Below are 19,643 nucleotides of genomic sequence, written 5' to 3'. Positions count from 1 at the left end.
GAAAATACTAGTTTGAGAATATATCAGTGTAATATAATTAAAATACACTAATAGATTCTAATGTGTTCAGCCTTGTAGTCTGCTTCTCACTGTATTTGGGCCCTTGTATTTATTTTTGTTTCTAGAAGAATAAACTAGAGAACGGGGAGGGAGGGGGATCATGTTTTTGGAGAGAGGATCGGGTTCCCTTTATGGCTGTATTTTAGCTTTCAAATGATCTGTAGGCTATCTCCATAAAATTAGAGGTGCTTGGAACAAATAATAGCAGTTTTCATTTCCAAGGAACTTGCATAGTAATATGAATCTTCAAATGCATATTAAATTACTTGAGGTGGTTCTTTTTTTGTTTTAATTGGGAAAGACTAATAAACCCCAGTGGTAGTATTACCTGTCACCTAGCCCTTTGTATATCATCTTCTACCTGGGATCTGTGAATGTTCCAGAATTAATCATGCTTAAAAGCCAAGAAATTAAGTGCTATACTGAAAAAAAAAAAAGAAGTTAGGAAAACCAACAAAGTGTTAATAGTGGTTATTTCTAAGTAGAAAGATCCTAGATATTTTTCATTTTCTTTTAACTTTTCTGTATGCCCTATTTTCTACAATAAGCATATTTATGGTTTAAAAAGATTTTATCTAAAAGAAATTAGTATTTACATGTTGGGGGGCTCTGCCTGCAGGGACTCCCCCCCCACCCAATGCCACAGATAAGAATAAGTCTACCAAGACATGATCTACTTGGGCAGGAAAGGTGGCCGATCTCTCAAAGGAGAAGGGCCAAAAACCTTTTTCTCAATAGGCTTTTATTGGGTTCATTTTGCACAGGAATGCAGGTAAAGGTCATTAATCATTGTGAGGCAGTAAGGATCAAACAATAGATAACATACAAAGAACTAGGAAGGCTTATTCTGACTCAGGGTCAGTTAGCTAAAGGGCTACAAAACTTTGGGAAACAAACTCATCCTGCTCAGACCCATATCAGAAAATTGAGAGCATTCTTAGCAAAACTTAGCAATACATAATTTTATGTATTCTTTCTTAGGCCTGATTACCCTGGGGAACCCTTTCTAGTGCAGGGCTGCACTGCCCTCTGTCATTGTTTCAGGCTTAAGTCACACAGGGAAAATAAGGCAGCCAAGAGATTAGGAGACTTCTTGCAGACGAAATGAGGAATCAGGCTATGTCAAAGCTGAGGGGCAAGGGTCCATCACCCCCTTTTGCTACAGCCCCCAAGTTCTTCCCTGGGGCCTCCCCATGATTGTGCCTGTCTTAGGTCGTTCCCCCCTTGGGGAATCTTACCCATCATTGGCTAACGGATCAAGCATGGGGGCCAGGCAGAGTGAAGTAAAAGGGGCAGAGGTGGTGCCCCTGCCAGGGAGATAAGCTCCTTTGTCTCCTTAGTGGCTTATGGTCCCAAGNAGGGGGGGGGGGTGGCGTTACAGATTCTGAAACCAGGCAGGGCTGTTTCCAGCACTTACAAATTTGAATAAACTATAGATAGGTAAAAAATTGACATAAACTATTTATCACCAAAGTTGTAAGATAGTACACTTTTAACTGGTTGGTGGAATGGTGGGTGAGTTTTACATTAAAATTAAAACTGTGAGTTTTAATTTTCCTTTCCACTCTTTCTAATTTTTTTCTACAATTCTACTTATTTTTTTAGTATATTTTATTACAGTTGTCCCATTTTCCCCTCTTCACTTCCCTCCACCCTGCACCCCCTCCTACCCACATTCCCTCCCTTTAGTTCATGTCCATGTATCGTACTTGTAAGTTCTTTAGCCTCTACATTTCCCATACTATTCTTACCCTCCCCCTGTCTATTTTCTACTTACCATCTCTGCTACTTATTCTCTGTACCTTTTCCCCCCTTTCCTCCTCCCCCTTTCCTATTGCTAGCCCTCCATGTATCTCTATTTCTGTGGTTCTATTCCTGTTCTATTTGTTTGCTTAGTTTGTTTTTGTTTTAGGTGTGGTTGTTAATAATTATGAGTTTGCTGTCATTTTACTGTACATGTTTTATATCTTTTTCTTAGATAAGTCCCTTTAACATTTCATATAATAAGGGCTTGGTGATGATGAGCTCCTTTAACTTGAGCTTATCTGGGAAGCACTTTACCTGCCCTTCCATTCTAAATGAAAGCTTTGCTGGATAGAGCAACCTTGGATGTAGGTCCTTGCATTTCATGACTTGGAATACTTCTTTCTAGCTCCTTCTTGCCCATAAGATCTCTTTTGAGAAATCAGCTGACAGCCTTATGGGGACTCCTTTGTGGGTAACTGCCTCCTTTTCTCTTTCTTCTTTTAAGATTTCCTCCTTATCTCTCATTTTGAGTAGTGTAATTAGGATGTGCCTTGGTGTGTTCCTCCTTAGGTCCACCTTCTTTGGGACTCTCTGAGCTTCCTGGACTTCCTGGAAGTTGATGTCTTTTGCCAGATTGGGGAAGTTCTACTTTATTATTTGTTCAGAGAACTTTTCTACTTGTTGCTCTTCGTCTTCTCTTTCTGGTATTTCTATAATTCAGATGTTGGAATGTTTAAAGATGTTCTGGGGGTTCCTATGCCTCTCCTCATTTTTTAAAATTATTCATTCTTTTCTGATTGGATGTTTCTTTCTTCCTTCTGGTCCACTCCATTGATTTGAGTCCCAGTTTACTTCCTATCACTATTGGTTCCCTGTACATTTTCCTTTACTTCACTTATGGTAGCCTTCATTTTTTCATCTAATTTGTGACCAAATTCAACCAATTCTGTGAGCATCCGGACTACCAGTGTTTTCAACTGTGCTTCTGATAGGTTGGCTATCTCCTTGTCGCTTGGTTGTATTTGTTCTGGAACTTTGATCTGTTCTTTCATTTGGGCCATTTTTTTTGTGTCAGCACACCTGCTATGTAGTGAGGGGCAAAGCCTTAGGTGTTGGGGGTGCCACCCAGTTGCTAGGTTGTGATGCTGTGTGTGTGAGAGGGGTCTGAGAGGGAACAAAGGTGCTTGCTCTGTTCCCTGCCTGGTTTCAGTCACTTCCCCCGCTTCCCACAAGCAAATTGGGCCCTTCTGGTGCTGATTCTCAGGTAGGTGGGTTTGTGTATGTTCTAGGACCCTGTGGGTCTCTCCAACGAACTCTCCTGTGAGGCTGGGAATCTCTCCCAGCACCTCAAACCCCATGAGAGTTTTCAGTTGGTGTTTTGAGGCTTTATTTCCTGGCACCAGGACCCTGGGATGCGTGGTCTGTCTTGCTCCCCAGTATCACCTGGTTTATCTGCGTGCGAATGTGAGACCTCCTGGTCCACCAGCTGCCTTGTGCACCGCACCCCTCCACAATCCACCTCCTGGCTCGGTCCGCCAGTTGCTGCCTTACACGCCCAGGGTCCGCCAGACACCCCTTTGCCAGGACCCCTCTCTGCCCACCCTCTTGACTCTGCCTCTCCTACTGGTCTGGATGAATATGTCTACTTTAACTCCTTGGTTGTTGGACTTCCATACAGTTCAATTTTCTGTCGGTACTGGTTGTTTTTTGTTTCTAAATTGTTGTTGTCCTTATTTTGGTTGTGTGAGGAGGCACAGTGTGTCTACCTATGCCTCCATCTTGGCCAGAAGTCTCTCTACGATTTTATTTTAATATTGTTCAAAATATTAAGTCTACAGATTTTATAGCTACAGCTTTAAGGACTTGAAATAGCTAGTGCTAAGAACAAAACTTTAATATTTAAAGCATTTAAGTACAGCTATCTAAAAGTACCTTCTTTGGACAAAAATAAGTTTTTGATAGTGTTTGTAGTTCTTTAAGTGTATGTCTGGGGACCCATTTCCATGTAGGAATCCCACTACAAGATTAAAAAAGAGAGAGAAAATAAAAATTGCAGTAAACCAGTTTAAGGTAAAATTACTTGACTAAACAAACCTCTTGTCATATTTGTAAGCACTTACTAATATTTCTCTTCTGTGAGAGTTTAAATCTTCTAAATTATATTGAATGAAAAAACACTGTCAAGATGTAATGTAGAAAGTGTGATTTGTTATTTAGCCCAGGAAGTATTTTGGAGATCTTCTCTTTCCTAAGGATAGTCTCCACCCTCTCTCAGATACATCTCATTTGCTAGACTTCAGTTTTCTTTGGGTTTGCAAAAGCTTTAAACATGAACAGTTTTATTTAAATTTTACGATTTATACTACCCTAGTAAAATGACTTTAATGGTAATGGTGTATATTCCCAGTGTTTTGAGATTGATATCAGAAAGAAAATCTCTACCACAAATTTGCCTACAGGTAGAGAATATTGGGATTATTCTCCCTGTGGCATCTCATCACTTTTTCATTTTGGTGGTGGATTGCCTAACAAATACAGTAAGGGATTCCAAAATTCTGCTGAAAACACAATTCCTGGTGAATTCAGGGGCTTTTCTCATCTTTGCTTTATAAGTAAGAACAGAGTCCACTTCCTTTGCACTGAGGCAGCGAAGCAGACCATCTCAAAAATTTATTACATAGAAATGTTTTCCCATAGAAGTACAAATATAGATTATTTCCATGTTAATCTATAAAATGAATTTTTAACATCTGAGTTAGTAAAGTGGAAGATATATTAGAATATAACCAATAAACAAAATCGAAGGCATATTTTATATTTTTCTTGAATACTTGTGCTTAAGGAAACAGATTTACATTTTACTTTCTTCCTATAGCAGATAAACTCATTTCCTGGCTGGTTCACCTATTTATATGATGCTATCTTTATCTGTAGGCTTTTCCTGAGCATTCCGTTGAAGTAATATCCTTTTACCTAGACATTTTCCATCCCTTTTAATGTCCTTTGTTTTCCTTCATTTATTGTATCTTAACATGTATTATGATTTAATTATATATATATCTTTTTTCCCTTTCTAACTAGAATGTAAAATCTGTGAGGGACTCTTTTTGCTTGGTTTGCTGTTTGACTTCTATAAATATTGATCAGAAAATAAGCAGTAAGTAGTGAACAGTTTTACATTCTATATAAGTTCTAAGGTCATTTTTGAAGATTTTGAAGGGGATGATTCTCAGATTTGCCAGCATTAGAATGACATTTAAAAGCAGATTCCTTGGCCTCGGAATAGCATATTAAATCTGTTCATTCAAATCTCAGAGTGGGGATTAGGAATATACATTTTCAATAAACTCTCAAGTTGATTTTTATGCACAATAAACTTGGAGGACTGATGCTTTGGGATATAGTAATATTGTTTCAAGTTTGATTTTACCTAATAATTTAATGTTTCCCTTTCATTGAAGTATAGTTTTTAGCATTGCTTTTACGTTTGTCAACCCTTATTAGCTTGTATTTCGAGTGATAGTTGGAATGAATAGAAGACAGGAGAAAGAAATGAGAAGCAGATTCATATCCTCATGTCTTCACATGGAATACACCTTGAAGAAGTAACTGGTAAAGCATGAGAGATAGTGGGAAGGGAGGGTAAGGAGACATGATACTAGGTGTCTGAATTATTACCCTGAAAAAGAATAGACATGGAGCCCTAGCAAGTGTGGCTCAGTGGATTGAGCTCTGGCCTGTGAACCAAAGGGTTGCTGTTTCATTTCCCATTCAGGGCGCATGCTTGGGTTGTGGGCCAGGTCCCCGGCAGGGGGAGCACAAGAGGTAACCACACATTGATGTTTCTCTCCCCTTCTTTCTCCCTCCCCTCCCCCTCTCTAAAAAAAGTAAGTAAATAAAATATTTGAAAAAAGAGTACACATGGAAAGTCATACATTGCCATTGAATATTGCACAAAGCAATCTCTATTTTAAGACTAGTTTTTACATTGTTTTAAAACTTTTTATGAGAGAATTTCTAACACATAAAAAAGCAAAACAGACTATTCAAACCCTCATGTGCTTATTACCCATTCCCAAACAATATTTATTTATGGCTGGTTCTGCCCCATTCATACTTCTATATACTTCCCGTCCATATTATTTTGAACAAATCATTGACAGCAGATTATTTTATAAGTGCTTCAGATTGTACCTCTCAGAGATGAGGACTCTTGTTTAAAATGTAACTACAATGCCCTATCAAATAAAAACAAATTCTTAATTGCAAATACCCATTCACTGCTCACATTTCCAATTGTTTCAAAAATTATAGTTTAAAGAAATTATTTCCTTTGTTTGAATCATGATCCAAATAATGTCACACAATGCGATTGATTCATTTGTCTTTTAATTTATAGATCTTCCTTCTTCCCTTCTCCTTTTTTCCCTTTATCCACATCCCACTCCTTTCTTATAGTAATTTTGTGGAAGAAACAGATTGTCTAGAGTCTCCTACAATCTTAGATTTTGTGGATAGCATTCTATATTTTGTCCTCTGTATTTCATACAAATTGGTAGTTGGTTCTAGGGATTTTGTCAAAAGCAGGATCACTTTTTTTTAGAGGTCGGGGTAGGGGGGACAAGACTAACTTCCCAGGTAACATTGCTTCTATCCATCCATTTCTGGTTTTACGTTTTAAATTCATTGTGAATTACTAGGTTTAGTATGTTGGCACAGTGTAATTTTGCTGACTTGGTTCAAATGAAAAGATAGTAAGTGGGGATTTTATAACTTTTTGTTTATTTTCTAGAGAAAATAACATTTAAAGACACACACAACAAACATTTAAACATGTAAACATTTAAAACTCACCTATTGAACTTTGTATGACAAGTGATTTTATTCTCAGCTTTTGCCTCCAGTGGAGTATAACATGAAATTAATTTCCACAGCAGGCTACTTTATTTATAATCTGAGAAAATTGATTTTAACTTAGAATCATATCAAAGCATTAATTCTATGAATAATCTGTTACATAGCTCTAATATATTAAATAGCATCAAATTTTTTAAAGCCTAAAGTTAAAAACTCTAGCTCCTGTTCCCATCCATTTGTATCTATCTAATCCTGTTTGTATAATCTTACATTATAACTCAGTTGTGGATAATAATATTGTTTGTTGTGTTTCTCATTTGATTTTGAGGAGCAATGAAGAGAGATCCAAGGTTAGATCTCATAGCATTGCTCTGCAGTATAACAGGTAAAATATTAATTGACCTCATAGCCTTTTGACTAGTATTTTAATTTTTTTGTTGTTGTTCAATTACAGTGGTCCCATTTTCTTCCCATTGCTCTCCCTTACCCTACGTACCTCCCACCTCCTACCTCCTACCTCCTACACTCAGTCGTCCCCCCGTTGTCCTTTTCCATGGGTTCTTTGTGCATGTTCCTTGACTTTACCCTCCCTCTTCTTTTCCCCCTCCACTGGATTGGTATTTTAATTTTATGATTCTTTTTTTCTAGTTCAGTATGAGTTCTAAGCCTTTATAAAGTTTAAAGTTTTTAACCAGAGTTCTAGAACAGCCTTCCCTCATCCCCAATACAGTATGCAGAAGTGTGTGTGTGTGCGTGCATTTAGTTCTTCTAGAGAGAGGATGTAAAGCTTTATTAATTAGGTCAGTAGAGGGGTACAGACCCAAGAAAGTTTAAGAACCGTATGTTAATTAACAAGTATCCAGTAAGTTATGATGATGTTTGGTTATAGTGGGGAAAATTCCAGTTAACAAGGAAAAAAATTAGACCTTTAACAGACAAAACAACAGGAAATCTGAATAGTACCTGAAGATAAATATTCTTGTATTGTGCATATATTTATACTATTAGGTATTTAAAGAGACTAGTTTAACTCTGATGTTTAAGTAATGGGGTTTTTTATTTTAATAACATAGTTGGTTTAATGTAATATAAACAAAATATTTTTATAAACAACTAATATAAAAACTTCCTGAGATATTTTACATTTTTTACTAAGTTTTCGAAATCCAGGTGAATTTTATACATCATATCTCCTTTCAGACTAGCCATATTTCTTAATATCTGCATACATAAACTTTCAAGCTGCTTTGAAGAGTTAGGGTTAGATATAAGTAATATATAATAATTTTTAACTATATTCTATTATACTATTACAGTTTTCCCAATTTACCCTCTTTATCCCCCCTCTATCCCCCCTCTGCCCTGCACCCCTAACCCTCTATCATTCCCCCCTTAGTACATACAAGTTCTTTGAATTCTCTGTTTTCTTTATCATTCTTGACCTTTCCCCATCTATTTTATGCCTATCAATTATTCTTATTCCCTGTACCTTTCCCCCCTGTTCCTCCTCTCCCTCTCCCCACTGAAAACCTTCCATGTGATGTCCATTTCTCTGATTCTGTTCCTGTTCTAGTTTTAAGTAATGGTTCTGCATTAGAGGGAAAAATGACTCAAATATCTCTCGTGGTACTTGACATTCTAAAAGACTTAATATGTGACTTACTATACTGGAGGTGTCATACCTTTGTGAGTAAAATCTGGTTTTGCCAGTAGTGACACTTGTGTTGAATTAGACATTGTTTTTCTCTTAAATTCCCATTTACAGTCATTGGCCATTAATTTTTATCACATTCAGAACAATTTCAAAACATCTGAAGAGCCTTTTCTATCTACTTAGAAATCTCTTTTTTCTATGTCTAGTGAAATTCTAATAATACTTAAGGCTCAGGTCAGATGACATCTCCTTTATGAAGCCTGATGGCAGAATTGATTGCTTCTTTCCCTGTAGTTCATGATTATTTGTCTTGAATGTGTTTATAGCACTTTAAAAAATTATGTTAGGGATGTATCTGTCTCCCTATCTGTGTTGTGGTCCCCATGAGTGCAGAGGATAGGTCTTATCCACCACTATATCTCAGGGTCTTGGACATAAATAATTGTTGTTTGCAAATTCTGAAATCAATGAAATAAATGGGCATATAAAAAAGATCAAATGAAATATTTAGTTATATCAGTCAAATTTCATCTTTTATAAAAAACTCAGCAGAGTTCTCATTTCCTCTGGAAAACTTTGCACATCTCTTCCTCCCTCTTATTTTCAGCATGGGTTAGGTATATTCCTTTGTTTTTACAGAACCCAGTTTTTGAGGTCAGTGATACAAAAGTTTTCAAATCCCATGATATTGGAATTATCTGTTTGCTTGCCTCACTAAATTTTAAGATTGAATTATGCATTTTTGTATTTCTTCAAGCACAGAGCAGCTCAGTAGGTATTTGTCAAATTGAATGGAGATAGCATATGTTTGGAACCACTCTGCCTCATTTCTGGAGCTGTAAACCCCCCACAGCTAAGGCTGAGTGAGTGACCTTTGGACCATAAGCCACTAAGGAGACAAAGCTTATCTCCCTGGCAGGAGTGACGCTTCTGCTCTTTTTTTCATAACTGGCCCCCAGTGCTTGATCAGTTAGCCAAAGACAGGTAAGATTCCCCAAGGTGGGATGACCTAAGACAGGCATGATCACGTGGAAGCCCCAGGGAAGGACTTAGGGGACTGTGGAGAAAAGGGGGTGATGGACTCTCACCCCTCGGCTTTGATGAAGCCCGATTCCCCTGAGTCTGCAAGAAGTCTCTGAAAATTTCTTGGCTATCTGCCTCCTCTGCCTAACTTAAGCCTGAAACAACGACAGAGGGTGGTACAGCCCTGTGCTGGAAAGGGGGGACTTCTGGGTGATCAGGCCTGAGAAAGGATATGTAAAATCCTGTGAAGCCTGCTTTGTTAAGAATGCTCTTAGTTAAATGATAAAGGCCTAAGCAGGAAATGAGTTTGTTTCCCAAAGTTTTGTAGCCTTTTAGCTGATAGACCCTGACTCAGAAGAAGCCCTAATAGTTCTTTGTATGCTATCTACTGTTTGATCCTTACTGCCTGACAATGATTAATGAGCCGTATTTCTGTGCAAATTAAACCCAATAAAAGTTTGTCCAGGCAAGGGTCAGCGGGCTCTCCCCTTGAGAGAGTAGCTGTGCTGTCCCTTTTCCTCCACAGGACTCGGTAGTCTGTGTGAATTTGTCTCATATCTCATCCATGACACCACGGGTACTGCAGGCCAGTGACTGCATCAAGCATATCCTCCCATAAGGGGTGAATATAGTATTTAAAAGCATAGTGGAAGGTAGTATATAGTTAAAGTAGGAAGACAGGTACAGCTCATCTCATTCAACAGGTATTGACAATGCTTATTGCTGATAGGCACTGTAGAGCAATTCAAAGATGAATGTGGAAAGATAGAAGCTTAAGCTGATGTAGAGGTCATTCTAGGCAACAAGAATAGCGTGTTCTAAAGTACAAAGGCAAAAAAGTCACTGTATATAGCTAGGGAATGGCCAGTAGTTTAATTTGGATAGAGGGTAGTTATATATAGAAAAGTAGTGACAGGTGTGACTAGGAAGGCCCCATCATAGAGGGCCAAATATGCTGTGCTGATAAAGAAGTTGATAGTCCATTTTAGTGAGTTACTATATTAAAAGCTTTTAAGCTAGAGAATTACAAGGGACATATATGTAACATGAATTATAGTAGAAAACTAATGTCAATTTGACCTTTTTCCATCCATTGATTTTTAGCTTCTCAATTTTAATTTGCATTTGACTTACTTTCCTTTTTTGTTTCTTTTGTTCTTTTTACTGTATTTTATTAATTATGCTATAAATAGTTATCCCATTTATTTCTCCCTTTTATTCCCCTCCATCCTGTACCCCCCCTTCCACTAGCATTCCTCCACCTTAGTTCATGTCTTCGGCTTCTGCATTTCCCATACTTTTCTTAATCTTGCTGTTAATTTTGTACCTACTATTTATGCTTCTTATTTTCTGTACCTTTTGCCCCATTCTCCCCCTCCCTGCTGATAACATTTCATGTAATCTCTATTTCTGGAATCTCTTCCGGTTCTAGTTGTGTGCTTAGTTCATTTTTGTTTGGGTTTTATTTATTTATTTATTTGGTTCAGTTGTTGATAGTTGTGAGTTTGTTGTCATTTTACTATTTATATTTTTGATCTTCTTCTTTTTCTTAGATAAGTCCCTTTAAGATTTCATATAATAAGGGATTATATGAAAGTGAAGTCCTTTAACTTGACCTTATCTGGGAAGCACTTTATCTGTCCTTCCATTCTAAATGACAGCTTTGCTGCATAGAGTAATCCTGGATGTAGGTCCTTGCTTTTCAAGACTTTGAATACTTCTTTCTTGCCTACAAGGTCTCTTTTGAGAAATCAACTGATAGTCTTTTTTTTTAATACACGAGGGATTAAGTTTAATGTATTAATGCTCTTCCTGGAAATGCACACTTTTATTTTTAAGTATGTTTTATTGATTATGCTATTATAGTTGTCCTCTTTTCTCCCCATTAATCCCCTCCACCCTGCCTACCCCTTCCCACCTGCATTCCCCCCACCTTTAGTTCATGTCCATGAGTCACATGTGTAAGTTCTCTGGCTTCTACATTTCCTATACTATTCTGAACCTCCCCCAGTCTATCTTCTACCTACCATTTGTGCTACTTATTCTCTGTACCTTTTCTTCCTCTCTCCCCCTCCCACTTCCCCCACTAATAACCCCCCACATAATCTCCATTTCTATGGTTCTGTTCTTGTTCTAGTTTGCTTAGGGTGTTTTTTGTTTTTGTTTTAGGTTTGGTTGTTAATAACTGAGTTTGTTGTCATTTTACTATTAATATTTTTGATCTTCTATTTCTTAGATATGTCTCTTTAATATTTCATATAATAAGTGATTGGTGATGATGAACTCTTTTAACTTGACCTTATCTGGGAAACACTTTGTCTGTCCTTCCATTCTAAATGATAGCTTTGCTGGATAGAGTAATCTTGGATGTAAGTTCTTGCCTTTCATGACTACTAGTACTTCTTTTCAGCCCCTTCTTGCCTTCAAGATTTCTTCTGAGAAATCTGTCCTTCCATTCTAAATGATAGCTTTGCTGGATAGAGTAATCTTGGATGTAAGTTCTTGCCTTTCATGACTACTAGTACTTCTTTTCAGCCCCTTTTTGCCTTCAGGTTTCTTCTGATAAATCAGCTGACTATGGGAACTCCTTTGTAGGTAACTGTCTCCTTTTCTCGTGCTGCTTTTAAGATTCTCCTCTTATCATTCATCTTGGGTAATGTAATGATGATGTACCTTGTTGTGTGCTTCTTTGGGTCCAACTTCTTAGTACTCTGAGCTTCTTGGACTTCTTGGAAGTATACTCCTTTGCCAAGTTACAGAAGTTTTCCCCATTATGTTTTCACAGAAGTTTTCAATTTCTTGATCTCCCTCTTCTCCTTCTAGTGCCCCTGTGGTTCAGATGTTGGAACATTTAAAGTTGTCCTGGAGGTTCCTGAGCCACTCCTCATTTTTTTGAATTTTTGTTTCATTCTGTTCTATTTGAATGTTTATTTCTTTCTTCTGCTCCAAATCATTAATTTGAGTCCCAGTTTCTTTCCTGTCACTGTTGGTTCCTATATATTTTCCTTGATTTCACTTTGCATAGCCTTCACTCCCTCTATTTTGCAACAACACTCAATCATTTCTGTGATCATCCTGATTATCAGTATTTTGAACTGTTCACCCGGGCGGGGCAACCCACTTTGCTGTGTTGTGGTGCTTTATGTGGGGGAGGGGTCTGAGAGAGAATAATGCCCTTTGCTTGGCTCTCCCCACACTTTCAGTTACTTCCCCTGCTACCCACAAACAAATTGGGTCCTTCAGGTGCTGATTCCTGGGTGGGTGGATTTGTGTACATTCTAGGACCTTGCAGGTTTCTCCAACCAAGTCTCTTGTGAGGCTGGGAGTTTCTCCCAGTGCCTCAACCCCCACAGAATTCTTCAGTCAGAAGTTTTGAGGATTTTATATCCTTGCACTGGAACCCTGGGTTGCACATTCTATTTCGCTCCCTAGTTGTTCCTCTCAGTTTATCTGCTCCCAAGTGTGGGACCGCCCAGTCAGTCATCTGTCACCTCACATGGTCCACCAGCTGTCCACCTGGCCTCCCCGGTCCTGCGGCCATCACCTTGCCATAAGTTTTTTCTGCTCCAGCTGTCCATCTCCACCTCTCCTACCAGTCTGGATGAATGTTTCTTCTTTAACACCTTCATTGTCGACTTCCATACAGTTCAGTTTTCTGGCAGTTCTGGTTAATTTTTTGTTTTTAAGTTTGTTGTTGTCCTCCTTTTGCTTGTATGAGGAAGCAGAGTATATCTGTGTACCCCTCCATCTTGGCTGGAAGTCTGACTTTTAGGTAGAAGATTTGGTGAAGGATTATATATAAATAAATCTGGAAAAAAATTGTTTTATATGAAGCAGAAATCCAAAGTAATCCTAGAAAGAAGAGAAAGACAGTACTTACCTTTGCCCAATAATTTACATAATATGCTAGATGTAAATAAGTAATTTAAGTTGGACTTAGTCTTTTATTTCTTTAATTGAATAATTACAGTTTTCTTCCAGTTGTCAGAAAAAAATTACTATATACAGAATTTTACCAATATAAGTTTTTCTGTCTACTAAATTACTATTTTCAAAAACTTTACCAATAATTTAAAAAAATGAATATGACAGATAAAATTAATAAGTTGCTAACATACTGACAGTATCAATTGGTTATGCTTCATTTGGCAGCTTGGGTTGGTTTTTTTTTTTTCTTCAACTTGTTTCCTCTGGCAGGATACAAGACAAACACCCAGTTTGCCTGAGTTTTAAAGGATAGTTCCTTTGCCCCATTTGAATGGCCAATAAAGACACCAGTCCAATTGGCAAAGTGAAAAGGGGGTGGCAGCTTGGTTTTTATAGACCTGAGTCTATAATTGTTACAGACAGATATGTGTATTTTGCCGTGTATAATGCACACTTTTTTGTTCAAATTTTTGAGGGAAAAATAAGCATTATACATGGGCAGCACCTGAAATACCTTATGTCTGTTCTTGTGTTTTGTAATTATTTGTTACATAAATTTTTTTTACCATAATATAATCAGAAATAAATGCTAAAATTCTTTTGTAATACAAAAACCAATCATCTAAATATAAACAAACAAACAAATAAATAAATAATTGAATTATAAACTTCAAACGAGCCCTGGCTGGTGTAGCTTAGTAAATTGAGCATGGGCTTGGAAACCAAAGGGTTGGTGGTTTGATTCTCAGTTGGGTACATGCCTGGGTTGCAGGCAAGGTCCCCAATAGGGGGTATGTGAGAGGCAACAACAGATTGATGTTTCTCTTCCTCTCTCCCTTTCTAAAAATAAATAAATAAATAAAATATTTAAAAAGACAACTTCAAATGGAAGAATATTTTCCTGAAAGTTTGGGGTAAAAATGAGTGTGCATTATATATGGCAAAATACGGTACTTACAAGAACATAGTCTTTTTGTTTGTTTGTTTTAAGATTTTATTCATTTTCAGAAAGAGGAGGAGGGAGGAATTAAGAAAGGGAATGAGTCATCACAGGGATCCTGGTAGCCATTACTTCTGTTGTCTTCCAGAGTCTCCAGCCCCATGCTTTCTTCAAGCATCTCTAGTCCACTCTGCCCTCCCTCTTTGCTGGAGCCCAGGCTATGTGGCTACAAACAAAACTTTGTGCATTGGCCCTTTAAGAGGCTCTCTGTGTCTCCAGCCATCTCTCCCTGGCAGGCAGAAACCCTTCTGCTTTTCACAGTGAATATAATCTGGGTTTCTTTCTGGCTCTGGTGCTGTATGCTGGGAGCCCAGCTTGGGTTTGGGACCCTACACTTCTCAAGGGAACACACTGGTGACTGACATATTTCTCTGGAACTTCAGCTGCCTCCAATGGGAGCCCAGCCAGTCCTCTCATGTCTCCATACTCCCTACCAGTCATGTTGTGGTGAAGTGGTTTCTTCTCTCTGCCCTTGGTTATAAGGCTTCTCTCCAGCTACTTATTACTTGGTTATTCTGGATGATTTTTCTACAATTTAGTTGTAATTCCAGATTGGTTCTGGGAAGAAGTTAGTGTAGCTTCTACTTACTGCTCTGTCATCTTGGATCTCCCTGAAATTCTGCCTAAAGCATATTTTTAATGTGTATTCTTACCATACATTTCACAAACTCATCATGGCATGACCAATACTTCAACTAACTTCTAACTAACTTAGGTTAATTTTTAGTGAAAGTCACCTGTCATTTTGTTGTTGTTGTTGTTTGTTAGACAAAGCAATATATAACTAGTCCACATGGCAAACATAAAACTTTTAGAAGAAAAATATACAAGATCACAAAACAAAAAAAAAATACATTACAGAGTCCTGCTATTGTTACCTTGTCAGTATATAGTGTCAACATGTAACAATATTCACATGTAACTTTTAATTAACAGTAAGTAAAATCAAACCTAATAGGTAACAAGAATATAAAACTGTATATGCCAAATCCCAATTCTGTATTAAAATTATTTTGTGTGTAAATAATACATGTGTATATAGATGAGATCATGAACGCTAACAAAGTGATGATTACTTCAGTCTCATTATTTTAAATTTTTGACATTTTTATTATTTTCCAAGTCTTTTTCAAAGAGCATGTAGAATGCTTAGCAGATATTTAGCATATGGAAACAAATGAATGACTGTTAACTATCAGTTTAAAAAACCCTTTAAACTGCTAATAAGAAATTAAAATACATCTGTTATCCTGTAATTTACACAGTTTTGCCATGAACTGCTTTAAAAATTCATCAAGTATAACTAAAAAATTTTGAGTTAAATTTTACTACCAACCAAATTCCCTACAATGGAATGAGTAAGTAGAAGATATTACTCACGTATTGGCAATTGCACCATAATAAAGACCTAGATAAAATGGAGTATAGGTGGTTTTTAGTGGTCTGTGGATCACCATGACTACTTTCATTTGTTTCTAGAAACCTATTTTGAATGCTGTTAATTTTAAGACTGTTCTTAGCTCTGGCTGGTGTCGCTCAGTGGATTGAGCATTAGCTTGCAAACTGAAAGGTCATTGGTTCAATTCCCAGTCAGGGCACATGCCTGAGCTGTGGGCCAGATTCCCAAATGGGAGTGTATGAGAGGCAGCGACTGATGTTTCTCTTGCAGCACATTGGTGTTTCTCCATACTGCAGAAGCCACCTTTTTTTTTTAAAGATTTTATTTATTTATCTTTAGAGGGGAAGGGAAGGAGAGAGGGAGAGCAATATCAGTGTATGGTTGTCTGTTGTGCACCCCCCACTGGGAACTGGCCTGCAACCCAGACATTTGCCCTGACTAGGAATCCACCTGTGGTTGTTTGGTTCACAGGCCCATGCTCAGTCTGCTGAGCTACACTAGCCAGGGCCCAGAAGACACCTTTCTGAAGCAGAGAAAGCATTCCTCTCCAAGAGGCTTCAGCTTGAGGGGAAGCAATAACCCCACCCTTAGGAGTTGCTCTGCCTCATCCTGTGGTGCTTAAGCCTGACTTCTCAGTACAGCTTGATTAGATTAATAACTGATCACTTTAACAGCTGATTAGTTAAACAACTAAGGCACAAAATACAAGGAAGCAGCCACATGAGATGACAAAGAAACAGACCCTAAATGAAAGAACAAGAGAATTCTCCAGAAAAAAAAGTAGATGAAATGGAGGCAAGCAATTTAGCAGATAGAGCTTAGAGTAATGATTATAAGGTTGCTCAACAGCATTGAAAAAGACAGAAAAACCATAAAAATCAACCACTCAGAAATAAAGCCATATCTGATAAATAGAACACTGGAAGGAATAATCAGTAGGTTAGATGAAGCAGAGTATTGAGTCAGTGATTTGGAAGACAAGGTAGAAAAAACACCCAGGCAAAGCAGCAAAAAGAATTTTTAAAAATGAGGAATGTGTAAGGAATATTTTGTACATTGTGAAGTATAACAAAATTCTAATGGCAATACCAGAAGGAGAAAAGAGTGCACAAGGGATTGGGAACATATTTGAAGAAATGACCAACTTTTGGCCAAGGTGGAGGTATGGGTAGATACACTTTGCCTCCTTACACAACTGAAAGAAGGAAAACAACAAATTTAAAAACAAAAAATAACTACAACTGCCAGAAAACCAAACTGTATGGAAGTCTGACAATGAAGATGTTAAAAAAGAAACATTCATTCAGACTCATGGGAGGAGCAGAGACAGGCAGCCAGGGTGGAGAGGACTCCTGGCAAGGCAGTGGCTGGCAGACCAGGTGGTCCCATGCTTGGGTGCAGATAAACTGGGAGGAACGACTAGGGAGCAAGACAGATCGTGCAACCCAGGGGAAATAAAGCCTCAAAACCTTTGACTGAAAAAACCTGTGGAGGTTGTGGTGGCAGGAGAAACTCCTAGCCTCACAAGAAAGTTGCTTGGAGGGGCCCACAGGGTCCTAGAATGTATGCTAATCCACCCACCCAGGAATCCACCTGAAGGGCCCATTTGCTTTTGGGTAACGGGAAAAGTGATTGAAAGCTGGGGGAAAGCTGAGTAGAGGGCACTGTTCCCTTTGGACCCCTCCCCCACATACAGCACCACAACATAGCAAAGTGGGTTGCCCTGCCCTGGTGAAGACCTAAGGCTCTGCCCCTTACTATGAAACAGGTGTGCCAAGACAAAAAAATATGGCCCAAAAGGAAGAACAGATCAAAGATCCAGAAAAAATACAACTAAGCGATGAAGAGATAGCCAACCATCAGATGCACAGTTCAAAATACTGATAATCAGGATGATCACAGAAATGATTGAGTGTTGTTGCAAAATAGAGGGAGTGAAGGCTATGCAAAGTGAAATCAAGGAAAATATATAGGAACCAACAGTGACAGGAAAGAAACTGGGACTCAAATTAATGATTTGGAGCAGAAGAAAGAAATAAACATTCAAATAGAACAGAATGAGGAAACAAAAATTCAAAAAAATGAGGAGTGGCTCAGGAACCTCCAGGACAACTTTAAATGTTCCAACATCTGAACCACAGGGGCACTAGAAGGAGAAGAGGGAGATCAAGAAATTGAAAACTTATGTGAAAACGTAATGGGGAGAACTTCTGTAACTTGGCAAAGGAGTATATTTCCAGGAAGTCCAGGAAGCTCAGAGTCTCCAGAAGAAGTGGGACCTAAGGAGACACACACCAAGGCACACCATGATTACATTACCCAAGATTAAAAATAAGAGGAGAATCTTAAAAGCAGCACGAGAAAAGGAGACAGTTACCTACAAAGGAGTGCTCTTAAAACTATCAGCTGATTTCTGAAAAGAAACCTGAAGGCAAAAAGGGGCTGAAAAAAAGCACTCAAAGTTGTGAAAGGCAAGGACCTACGTCCAAGATTACTCTATGCAGCAAGCCTATCATTTAGAATGGAAAAGCAGATAAAGTGTTTCCCAGGTAAGGTCATGTTAAAGGAGTTCTTCATCCCCAAGCCCTTATTATATGAAACATTAAGTGGATATATCTAAGAAACAGGTGATTAAAAATATGAACAGTGAAATGACAACAAACTCATATAACTATCAACAATGGAAGCTAAAAACAAAAACCAACTAAGCAAACAACTAGAACAGGAACAGAATCACAGGAATGGAGATCACATGGAGGGTTTTCAGCAGGGATGGGGAAGGGGGATAATGGGCAAAAATGTATAGGAAATAAGAAGCATAAATGGTAGGTACAAAACAGACAGAGAGGTTAAGAAAAGTATGGGAAATGGAGAAGCCAAGGAACTTAGATTTATGACCCATGGACATGAACCTAAGGGGGGGAATGATGGTTGAAGGGGATGCCTGGTGAAGGGGAATAAAGGGGAGAAATAAATAGGACAACTGTAATAGCATAATCAATAAGATATATTAAAAAAAGAATGACCAAAGCTTCCCTACCCTGGGGAAGGAAAATATCACACAAATTCTAGAAGCTCAGAGAGGCCCAAACATATTGTACCCAAAGAGGCCTATAGTGAGACACATCATAATGAAAATGTCAAGGCTTATTGAATGTGGGCTGTGAACCAGAGAGTCACCAGTTTGATTCCCAGTTCAGGGTACATGCCTAGGTTGCGTGTCCGATCCCCAGGAAGGGTTGTACTCAAGGCAACCGCACATTGATATTTCTCTCCCTTTCTTTCTCTCTAAAAACAAATAAATAAAATCTTTTTAAAAACTGTTTAAAGCCCTTGCTGGTGTAGCTCAGTGGATTGAGCACGGCCTTGCAAAGCACACGATCGCGGTTCGATTCCCAGTCAGGCCACACGCCTGGGTTGCAGGCCAGTTCCCAGCAGGGGACTCACAAGAAGCAACCATACATTGATATTTCTCTCCTTCTCTCCTTCCCTTCCTCTCTAAAGACAAATAAATAAAATCTTTAAAAAAATTTTTAAAAACTTTTTAAAAAAGTTAGTGCTTAAGGGAAAGAAGGGAATCCTAAAAGCCTGATAGAAAAGCAGGTAGTTACCTACAAAGGCACCCCAATGAAACACTCATTTGATTACAGAAACATTTGAGGCCATTAGGGAGTAGCATGGAATAGTCAAGGTTATGAAGAACAGGAACCTACTATCAGACTATTTTATCCAGCAAGGCTATCATGTAAAATGAAAGGAGAAATAAGGAGCTTTCCAGAAAAGAAAAAGTCAAAGGAGTTTGTTGACACCAAACCAGTAGTACAACAAATGTTAAAGGGCTTGCTTTAAGAAGAAGAAAAACAGAAAGAAAGAAAAAAACAGAGGAAAATAGTCTAGCAATAACATGCCACTACATAAATATCTATCAGTACTCCCCTTAAATGGAAATGGCTTAAATGCCCTGACTGCAAGATATA

At 38.2% G+C, this 19,643-nt stretch overlaps 1 protein-coding gene and 1 non-coding gene across 5 annotated transcripts in view; one reads left to right on the top strand and one right to left on the bottom strand.

The window, feature by feature from the left end:
- The window catches only part of BRD10 (bromodomain containing 10), a 140,627-nt gene that overhangs the window by 7,179 nt on the left and 113,805 nt on the right, over positions 1-19,643 (top strand). The gene's annotated exons all lie outside the window — the stretch shown is intronic.
- Positions 13,520-13,645, bottom strand: LOC118980046 (small nucleolar RNA SNORA27). Its single transcript, XR_005065042.1, has one exon. It is a non-coding gene; the product is annotated as a small nucleolar RNA SNORA27 (small nucleolar RNA).

This window comes from Sturnira hondurensis, unplaced genomic scaffold, assembly GCF_014824575.4.
Source record: "Sturnira hondurensis isolate 20B ecotype Veracruz unplaced genomic scaffold, ASM1482457v3 Scaffold0022824, whole genome shotgun sequence".
NCBI classification, from domain to species: domain Eukaryota; kingdom Metazoa; phylum Chordata; class Mammalia; order Chiroptera; family Phyllostomidae; genus Sturnira; species Sturnira hondurensis.
This window is presented reverse-complemented; position numbering and strand designations above follow the sequence as displayed.